Here is an 11033-nt window from a genome sequence, read left to right as displayed (position 1 = left end):
TTGAGACAGAGTCTCACTTTGTTGCCCGGGCTAGAGTGAGTGCCGTGGCGTCAGCCTCGCTCACAGCAACCTCAAACTCCCGGGCTTAAGCGATCCTACTGCCTCAGCCTCCCAAGCAGCTGGGACTACAGGCATGCACCACCATGCCCAGCTAATTTTTTGTATATATATTTTTAGTTGGCCAGATAATTTCTTTCCATTTTTAGTAGAGACGGGGTCTCGCTCAGGCTGGTCTCGAACTCCTGACCTCCGAGCGATCCACTCGCCTCGGCCTCCCAGAGGGCTAGGATTACAGGCGTGAGCCACCGCGCCCGGCCTTAATAAACATTTTTGAGCACTTTCCACGTGTCAGGCACTGCACTGGTTCCTAGAACAGTAAGTAAGATAAAATGCATCCCTGCCCCTCATTCAAGCAAATAAGGGAGACAGATTTTAATGTAAAATCACTCAAATAAATGTAAAGTGTAACTGTGACAAACTTTACAACTCTGGAAAGGTCCACGGTTCTGGAAGATCAAGCAATAGGAGGGATTTCACCGAGTCAGGGAGTCATGGATGGGTACCCTAAAGAACTGATAACTGGCTAAAATGTAAAGAGTGGAGAGCAGTGGTAGACGAAGGGGGAGAGAAAGATGTGTAAGGTGAGGCTCCAAGTACGAAGGAGCCAGACCTTGCAGGGCAAGGTGAGGAATGTCGTCTCTATTCTCAGGACAGCAAGGACCCAACCATGTGGCCCAGGAAGAGGAGCTCAGCCCCAATCAACTGCAGCGGTAACTTGTGCTCCCTTTTCTAATGACTTGTCCACGTGCAATTTCTTTGTCACACAGTTGTGCAGGGTTTAAGAATTTACAAAGCACTTTTACTTCTCTTGGTAGTTTTATTTAACATATCTTAAAAGTGTTTTACATTGGGAGAGCAGATATTATTTGCTTTGCTACTGAGGAAATCAAGATTCAGAGAACTTAGGCAACATGCCCATGGTGAGCCATTTGCCGAGTCAGGATTTGAACCCAGGGTTTTGACGCCATCGCAGTCTCAACTTCATCCTGTTGGCTCCTGGGACGGCTCGCCTAGACAGTCCACCAGGCCAAAGGAAACACTAGCACTGAAGTAGATGGAAAAACCAGCGACCCAGAAAGAAAACCCTCCTTTGTGCTTCTGTTGAGGTTCAAACAGAGTCTTTGTTGCTCAGCAGCGCACCTGCTCCCGCTGATGGTTTGCAGCCCTCATCCTAATCCCACATGTGCAGGCGCTGATGATATTTTTCCATCAGCATGTGATCGTGGCTTCCTCTGAAAAGAAATAGACACAAACTAAAGATTTGTTAAGAAAACACTGTCGTGGCTCATGCCTGTAATCCTAGCACTCTGGGAGGCCGAGGCGGGTGGATCATTTGAGCTCAGGAGTTCGAGACCAGCCTGAGCAAGAGCGGGACCCCGTCTCTACTAAACATAGAAAGAAATTAGATGGACAACTAAAAAAAAATACATATATATATAAAAATTAGCCGGGCATGGTGGCGCATGCCTATAGTCCTAGCTACTCAAGAGGCTGAGGCAGGAGGATTGCTTGAGCCCAGGAGTTTGAGGTTGCTGTGAGCGAGGCTGACGCCACAGCACTCACTCTAGCCAGGGCAACGGAGTGAGACTCTGTCTCAAAAAAAAAAAGAAAAAAGAAAACACTGTCTTCCCAACTCTCTTTATAAAGGACACAAGACATTTTTTTAAACATGGGTGTGAGTGAGGAGTGTTAATGACACTAATGACACGTTGACAACAGCACGTCAGCCCCAAAAGGTAATATAATCTGCATTCCGGAGAATCGCTTTTAGAGAAAGAGTCTGAGGAAGGAGACACGGTTCACCTAAAACTGCCACTGTTTTTATCCATCTGCTTTGAAGGGGAAATTAATGAGAAGTAAAAACAGAACGAATTAAATCTTAGCTTCAGCACAGCCTTTTCTCATATGGATCTGTGGCAAATTATTCTAACATTGAAAACTTTTCTTTATTGTGGTTATACATGGAGAAGTGTGTCGTCATATATACTAGAAACAGAAAGGGACATGAATCAATCAATATTTCAAGTCAAAAGCTTTTATTATGTGCAAACCATTGTAAGAAAATAACTCAGTCTAGCCTGGGCAACAGAGCAAGACCCTGTCTCCAAAAACAAAATAAAATAAAAAATGAAATAAAATAAAATAAAATAAAATAAAATAACAGAGACTCACCAAATTTGATGCAGTTAGAATTTGAGCAGCTCAGTGCTGCCTTCTCCACCAACCTGTCTTTGGGTCTGGAAATTTCTCTGTTAGCAGGTAAGGCATTGAAGAAGGTCCCTATTAAAATATTTATCTGTTACTCTTCTGAGCCTCTAAACTAGCTCTAGCAAAAGTCCTACGGGAATCTGATGTGGATTAGATACATTTGGGATGGGAGGGAAGGCAGAAGTGATTTCATGGGCTTGAATGTGTCTTCACAGCCAGTGTTAGGACAAGAGCGAACTCAAGCAGGATAATGCTTGCAGGCACTGGCCTCTAATAGGGAACTGAAGGAAGCTGGAGTTCATCTTCCACTATATTAATTGATGGATTTATTTTTTTTAAGCCAGTAGTTTTTCTCATGACCAATCTACATTTATAAGATGTGAAATGGACTTTTCTGTTGCCCAGAATTTTGAATAAAGACTCAAAGCCCCATCCCACGGATGGGGGATATTTGCCTCATACTCCAAAAAGATGAGTTCGATACATTGCTGCTAAGAGGTGTTAGCCTTCGCACCCAATAGCCTAAGGAGAGAAGCATCCGGCTTCATTAGGGGAGGTCCCTGAAAGGGAATGTGTAACAGTCGAGAATATTATGATGTTCCCTGCCCTTCCCAGTGAGAAATGGGATGGAGACGGACCTCAGGAGAACCACTCACAGATCAGTTGTTCCTGGCAGAGAAGGCTGGGATCAGCACACACCATCTCATCCCTGCTGAGCTGCAAAAATTCCGTGGGCCCACTCTTGCTGCCACCAGGTTGGAGCCCAAGAAAGTTCTTGGGAAAACCTGACTTGAGTTGTAGAGGATAGAGGTAGGTATCTGACCACCACTGGAGCAGCCTGAAGGCGGAAGGCACCTGCTCTTCTGCCTTTTACTGGGGCAAGGTGGGGAGTGTCCCATATCCACATGGATGCTGGGGAAGGCAATCTGGGTGACACTGTCCCAGAGCACCACTGGAAGTGGTGAATAACTAGGGCAGGAGGAGAGAGGGATGGTAAGAGGGTAGCCAGAAAACCCAAAAGCCATCAGGGAATGGAGTGTGGAGATTTTCTACAGGGATCTCTGAAGAGCTCATAAAATGCCCCATACAAGAGCTAATAATTAGATTCCTGCCCTGACAAAAGATACTGGATCAAGATAGTATTATAAATGACAAGTATTTGAAAAGTAAAAAATGTCCTTTGCTTTCTTCTCCCATAAACTTTCCTCCCCCAGGCTCTAGAGGAACCAAGTTGGAGGTGACAGGGGCGAATAGAGGAGGAGGGAGCGTGAAAGAAATCCTACGGCTCCTTCCTACTGCCAGTGCCTGGACTTCAGGGTGAAGCCTGAACAAAGGACAGGAAAAAACATTAAAACAAGTGCATGAGGGTGAATTTGGATTTAGACTGGTCTGAACTCTTTAATACATGAAAATAATTGTTTTCATTCTCATACATAACAATAAAGCTATGAGATCTTGAGATGCTATCAAGAGGCAAGGAAGGGAAACCCAAAAGATCATTTATTTTTATTTCGTTATTTATTTTTTTGAAACAGAGTCACATTCTGTTGCCTGGGCTACAGTGCCATCGTGTCAGCCTAGCTCACAGCAACCTCAAACTCCTGGGGTCAAACGATGCTTCTGCCTTAGCCTTCCAAGTAGCTGGGACTACAGGTAGGCACCACCACATCTGGCTAATTTTTTCCATTTTTAGTAGAGACAGGGTATCGCTCTTGCTCAAGCTGGTTGCGAACTCCTGAACTCAAGCTATCCTCCCACCTAAGCCTCCAACAGTGCTAGGCCAAAAGATCATTTTGAAGGTAACAATGAAAACAAAAATAAAGCTGTTTGACTCACTACCCTATCAAGGTCAGGCCATTCAATTAAATGATTAAAGAAAAATACATCTAAAACAAGAAAAGAATGAGATCTGAGATACTGTAATTTTTATATCAAGCATAATCCCCAATCCCTTCAATAATACTCAGATTGGCTAATATGAACACACCCACTTGCCAGAGGCCCATAACTCCCTCGATACCCGCATTATGTCCCAATTATTTAGAACCCACCTGTGGGCCCTATGCAGGCCAGGACAATCCTTAAAATTCTTGCCCCATGACAAATTTCTTTGTAAGAACTGCATCGGGAGCTCTACTTTACATTGAGTCATTGCTACATCCATTCTCTTCTTTAACCCTTAAAACACAACTGCAAGGTATTGTCCTATTTTATAGACAGGAAAACAGGTTCAGCCAGTGTTGGAACTCAGATGTGTCAGATTCCAATAACAGTATTCTTTCCATGGAACCACATCTTATAAGAGACACACTGATTCAGCAGTGATTTATAAATCAGGAAAGCTGCAGAACTGTTTACCTCCTGAGTGAGCTTTGGCTATTCTTTAAGTGGAGACAGTCACGATGACTTTGTGAGTGACCGTACTACTTTCAGGTCATCACTGGAGATTCTGTCCTTGCTGTTAAAATCTAACTGCTAACTGGGGAAGATCATCTTTGGCATGCCGTGTTATCTCTGGATCCCCAGCAGGCCTCTAGAGAGAAAACTGGCCATCCCTCCACGAATACTATTAACACCAGGACCAGCACACATTTGATTTCAAAGCTCACTACTGGTGGTGTCCGAGTACCACTTTTGTGCCAGCTTATCAATGCCAAGTTATATCAATTCTTTAGACAGTTCCTACCCCCTACTTGTCCTCAAAGTTAATATTCCTGTTCATTAACTACCACAATTTCTTGTCTGGCTGGCAGAGCTGGGACAACCTGGGCTTATCTTATTTTGAAAAGAGACCAGGTCTCTGTCCTGTTGCAACCATGCCTTGAACAGATTCTATCCCCCTGTCTCTAAATGGCCAATCAGCTAACACAACAAGGAGGTGGAGGGGTCCCCAAAACTAGCCAGCAACCTAATGGGCGATGGAGCAAAACAGTGTGCTGAAAGGAAGACATAGAAATGTCCTTAAAATATCTCTTAAGACAGTTATACTCTGACCTCCAGGAGATTAATGTGTCAGTTTATTATTTATTCAACAACTTAAAAATGAACATAGAGAATTTTTTTAAAGGCCAAGGAAAAAGTAATGCAATGATTAAATAACTGAGAAGCTGAATTTGTGAGAAAAGTTTAAGAAACTGATGTGTTTATGGTAATTAAAGGAAAGATTAATTATGTAGAAAACGATCTGTTTTTCTATATCTCCTCAAGTTTAACACAAAAAATTGCAGAAGATAAAATACATTAATTCAAAAAGTATGAAACCTTTAAATTGTCATTGAAGGAGGTTCTATAGACTTTTTGTAAAACCATACATACAATTCAGGGCGTTGATGGCAATGTAAAAGCTGTTTTCTTAATAGACATAAAAGTTCTGTGCATGAATGAGTCTCACCTGTGACTGCATATCAGAATCACCTGTGATGCTTTTTAAATTACAAACTCACCAAGGGCCCAGCCCAAATCTAACAACTCAGTATGTGTAGGGTTGAGGCCCTGGCAGCTGTGTTTTTTAAAGTGACACAGCTGATTCCCCATTGGCAGCCAAGGTTAAGAACAACTACTGAAGAGCTTTGTATTTAAAAAAACAGGAAAAAAAAAAAACTTACAAAAGAAAAAAATAAAGCAAAAGATGTTTCTTTGAAAAGACTAATTAATAACATCCTAAAAATATTGACCAAAAAGAAAAGCAAGCAGGTGTAGTGGCTCATGCCTCTAATCTTAGTACTTTGGAAGGCTGAGGTATGAGGATCACTTGAGGCCAAGAGTTCAAGACCAGGCCGAGCAAATTAGCAAGACCCTGTCTTTACAAAAAAAGTTTAAAAATTGGGTGGGCATGGTGGCACACATCTGTAGTCTCAGCTACTCGGGAGACAGAGACAGGAGGATGGTTTGAGCCCAGGAGCTCGAGGTTATAGTGAGCTATGTTTGTGGCACTGCACTGCATCCTGGGTGACAGAGCAAGACCCTGTCTCTAAAAAATAAATAAATAAACTTTTAAAAATTTAAAAAAGAAAAAAAGTAAGAAGATACAAGTCACCCAGTATCAGTAATGAAAGAGAAATATCACTATAGATCCTAGAGTCATGAAACAGTCACAAGATGCTATTATAAACTTCCTGTCCATAAGTTTTGAAATTTAGATTGTTCGAATTTCTAATAATTCTCCAAAACTGACATAAGATGATTTAACCAAAAAAATCTAAAAACCCTATACATATATATGTATATATATATGAAGAAAACTAAATCTATAATTAAAAGCATTCCCATAAAACAAACAACGATAGCAATTCCAGGCTCGTATGGCTTCAATGATGAATTCTTCCAAAATTAAGGAAAAAATAATCCTATTTTATCCAAACTATTCCAAAGCGTAGAAAACATGAGACCACTTGCCAACTCATTCAATAAAGCCAGAATAATCTTGATCCCAAAACTTTGGTGAGCACATAAGAAATGAAAATGACAAGAGTCTATATGACTAGTTATAAAGAATATTTCATCCCCTCTCCCTGAATAGAAAAGCAGGGGTCAACATTTATATTTTGAGTCTTGAGCTGTTTATACAGATGCTGTAACTCTTGAATTGAGTCGAGGCAGAAAGGTTGGAAAGATGGTATTGCGTGGGTGGGACACGAAGCAGCAGGAAGGTGTTTGGTGATGCTAGGATTCCTACCCTACCAACCTTGCAGCTCTACAAAAGCACTACCAAGACCACCACTGGGGAGATGGTTCTCATTGTTCCTGCTTGACTGTGGTCTTTCTGGATTTTAGGAATTTGGGTTACTCAACACAAAACTTTGGGATACCACTGTGACTTTGTGCTTCACCTCTTGGGATAAAGCAAATATTTCTTTACAAAAGAATTCATATCCTTAATGTTTAAAATGTAATTTTATTTTCAAAACATTCATTAACACATGACTTCCAGAAGCAGTTTGTTTCTCCAAGATTCCTCACATTATACTAGATAAATAATAGGCCCTCAGTTAATACTTGTGAGTTGATCGAGTTCATTTAGTCTGCAGAGTGAAGTGCACCTATCAACTTTCTTTTGCTCCCAAGTGCACTCTGAGAAGTAAAATGCTCTAGGAAGTGAAGCAAGGATTGAATGGATGCTGACCATGTGTGCCAACCTTCTCAACTGATTGATAATGCTGCCCTTGGCAAGTCACTCCTTTCAATGCCTCAGTTCCCCATTTGTCAAATGGGGGTAATAAGAGTGACCTACCTCACAGGGGTGCTGTGAGGCATTGGAAATCAAAGCGGATAGAATACTTCAGGGTCCTCTGTGGAGGATTCCTTGAGCCAAAGTTTAAGCCTGACACAGGCTTTAGTCCTTGCTGAGCTGTCTCCAAGATTGGAACTACTTAGTGGTCTCGGCAAATTCTCTGCCCCCCACTCCTCATCAAAGCTGCTAGTTCACATGTTGACAGTGTTTTATTTCAGCCAAACATGTCTGCTTTTGATTTTTTTTTAAGGACAAGTGATCTATATATATGTTCACCTTTTAAATGTAAATGTTTACAAGTAGGCATTTATGTGTTTCCATAACTGACATCTGATGCAGACCTCATTCTCTCCCCCTCTTCCACTCTCCTCTTTCCTTCCCCCTTTTCATAATCTTGTACTGGTTCTAATAAATGGTTGCTTTTCAAAAAAAAAAAAAAAAAAGAAATGAAAATGAAAGGCTAATTTCTTTCATGAATATACATACAAAAATCCTAAACAAAATATGACAAAATTCACCCACAGTTAAAAAAATATGATCAAATTCAGTTTATTCTGAAAATGCATGATATATTTAACATTTGAAGTCAATAAATGTAATTCACACATTAACAGAATAAAGAAAAAGACCTATGTAATCATTTCAATATATATAAAAATGGTAAAATTCAAGTTAAAAAAAAAACTCTTAGCAAACTAGGAATAGAAAGGATCTTTTTTATGTAATAAGTAGAATTTACAACAAACCTACAGCATACTTCATGGTGAAATATTGAAAACTTTCCCCCTTGATCTTGCAGGCAAAGATGTCCATGTACCAACACTTCTATTCAGCATTGTACCAATGGTCCTTGTGTGATCGGGAAAGAAAAATAAGTAAAAGTTGTAAGGAATCAAAATAAAGGAATAAAAGTCATTTACAGATAATTGTGCACATAATCTTTAAAAATATACAGATAAACTATTAGAATTAAGTGAATTTATGAAGATCATTGGATATAGGGTCAATATAAAAACATCAATTTGTTTCTAAATACCAGGAAGAAACTATTGAAAACACAATCTTGGGTCGGGCGTGGTGGCTCACACCTGTTAACCCAGCAGTTAGGGAGGCTGAGGAGACCAGGAGTTGGGAACCAGCCTGAGCAACGTAGCAAGACCCCTGTCTCTACAATATTAGCCGTGTGCCTGCAGTCCTACCTACCCAGGAGGCTAGGCAGGTGGATCACTTGAGGCTAACAGTCTGAGGCTGAAGTGAGCTATGATCATGCCACTGCACTCCAGCCTGCAGGCTGACAGAGGGAGACACTATCTCAAAAAAAAAAAAAAAAAAAAGCAACTTTAAAAATGTGAACATTTACAATAGCTTGAAAAACATTTTTAAAACCCAGGAATAAATCTTTTGGAAGATGTGGAAGTACTTTATACAGAAATTAGGAAAACCTGTGCTGGCTTCCACAGCACATATACCAAAATTGGAACAGTATGGAGATTAGCGCCCCTTGTGCAAAGTTGACATGCAAACGCATGAAGCGTTCCATATTTTATTTTTTATTTATTTTTTGAGACAGAGTCTCGCTCTGTTGCCTGGGCTAGAGTGAGTGCCATGGCGTCAGCCCAGCTCACAGCAACCTCAAACTCCTGGGCTCAAGCGATCCTCCTGCCTCAGCCTCCCGAGTAGCTGGGACTACAGGCATGCGCCACCATGCCCGGCTAATTTCTATATATTTTTAGTTAGCCCGCTAATTTTTTTCTACTTTTAGTAGGGACGGGGGGGGGGGGTCTCACTCTTACTCAGGCTGGTCTCGAACTCCTGACCTCGAGCGATCCACCCGCCTCGGCCTCCCAGAGGGCCGGGATTACAGGCGTGAGCCACTGCGCCCGGCCAGCCTCTCCGCCTTCTAAGCGCGCGTTCCATGTAGAAAGATGAGAAAAGCGAAAAGGAGGAGGGGGCAGGGAAAGAGCAGGAAAACAGGGGAGAGGGAGGGAGAGTAAGGGAGGGAGGGAGGAAGGAAGAAGAAAACCTAAATAGGTGTTTGCGCCGCCCCGCCGCCATCGCTAATGCCGGCTACCCCGCGCTAGTTCACTGAGCTCCAACCGAAGAAGCGGGTGAGTGAGGTCGGCATACCACCAGCTCCGAGAAAACCCAAGGCCGCAAAGCGACCAGTGAAGCGCCCAGGGAGTAAGTGGCTGCAAAAGCTGCCCGCAAGAGTGCGCCCTCTGCTGGAGGGGTGAAGAAAACCTCATCGTTACACGCCTGGTACCGCAGCCCCGCGTGAAATCAGACGTTATCAGAAGTCCTCTGAAATTCTGATTTGCAAACGTCCTTTCTAGTGTCTGGTGGGAGGAAGTTGCTCAGGACTTGAAAACAGATCTGTGCTTCTAGAGCACAGCTATTGGTAGGAGGCAAATGATGCTTATTTGATCTTTTTTAAAGAAATATTTTTATTTTTATTTTTTAGACACAGGGTCTTGCTCTGTCCCCTAGGCTGGAGTGATACCTCAAACTCCTGGGCTCAAGCCATCCTCCCATGTCAGCCTCCTGAGTAGCTGGACTACAGGCATGTGCCACTACGACCAGGTAATTTTTTAGACATTTCTTGGTAGAGACAGGGTCTTGCTGTGTTGCACAGGCTAGTCTCGAACTCCTGGGGTCAAGGGGTCCTCCCTCCTCAGCCTCCCAAAGTGCTGGGACTACAGGCATGAGCCACCACACCTGGCCTGGTTGGCCTTTTTGAAAACACCAACCCGTGTGCTATCCATGCCAAACATGTAACAATTATGTCAACAGACATCCAGCTAGCATGCTGCATATGTGAAGAATGTACTTAAGAATCCACGATGTCAATGCTGTGTGTAGAAACTAAAAAAGAGCAAGAAAAAAGCATCTACTATGATGGGAAACATTTCGTTCTCAAAAAATTCTCTTCTTCCTGTTATTAGTAGTGCTGAACATTATTTTTTTTTCCCATGAGGTCAAAAGGTACCTAAGTATATGTTTGCGAGTGGAGAAATAGGGAACAGAAATCAGGTATTGGTGGTTTTTCCATTTACATTTGCATGTGAATTTTTAATATACATATGGGGACATAAAGCATTAATGCAAGTCAAATGTTTCAGTGAACAAGTTTTGGCAGTTCAGCTTTAAGACAATTACAAATAAACCTGCTAAATTTTTGTGGACAATGCCATCATTTGGATTTCCTTAAAACAAATTTCTTACTGAGGGCAACTCAATGATGTTTGTAGCACTTTTTTCATACAGTAGATTCAACCTATTCACTATACTTTTCTGAGCTGTCCTACCAGCAAGTATATGTTTTTAATGTTGTCTGTCTTCTGTGCTGTTCCTGTTAAGTTTGCTATTAAAAAAAGAAAACCTAAATAAATAAGCTATAGCATGTAGGTGTCCACCAGCAGATGTCAATTCTCCCCAAATTATCTATAGTCATTGTAAACCTAATCAAAATCCCTAGATTTTTATGTGCACATGTGTGAAACTGACAGACATCCTAAAATGTATATGGAAATGCAAA

General features: G+C 41.7%; 1 non-coding gene across 1 annotated transcript; it reads left to right on the top strand.

The window, feature by feature from the left end:
• Positions 1–8942: 8942 nt before the first annotated feature.
• LOC123643088 lies at positions 8943–9044 on the top strand. The gene has a single exon (XR_006736656.1). It is a non-coding gene; the product is annotated as a U6 spliceosomal RNA (small nuclear RNA).
• The last annotated feature ends 1989 nt before the right edge of the window (positions 9045–11033 follow it).

The sequence above is a fragment of the Lemur catta genome, chromosome 7 (genome assembly GCF_020740605.2).
Source record: "Lemur catta isolate mLemCat1 chromosome 7, mLemCat1.pri, whole genome shotgun sequence".
Classification (NCBI taxonomy): Eukaryota; Metazoa; Chordata; class Mammalia; order Primates; family Lemuridae; genus Lemur; species Lemur catta.
The sequence above is the reverse complement of the archived record's forward strand: the minus strand, read 5'-3'. Positions and strand labels throughout refer to the sequence as shown.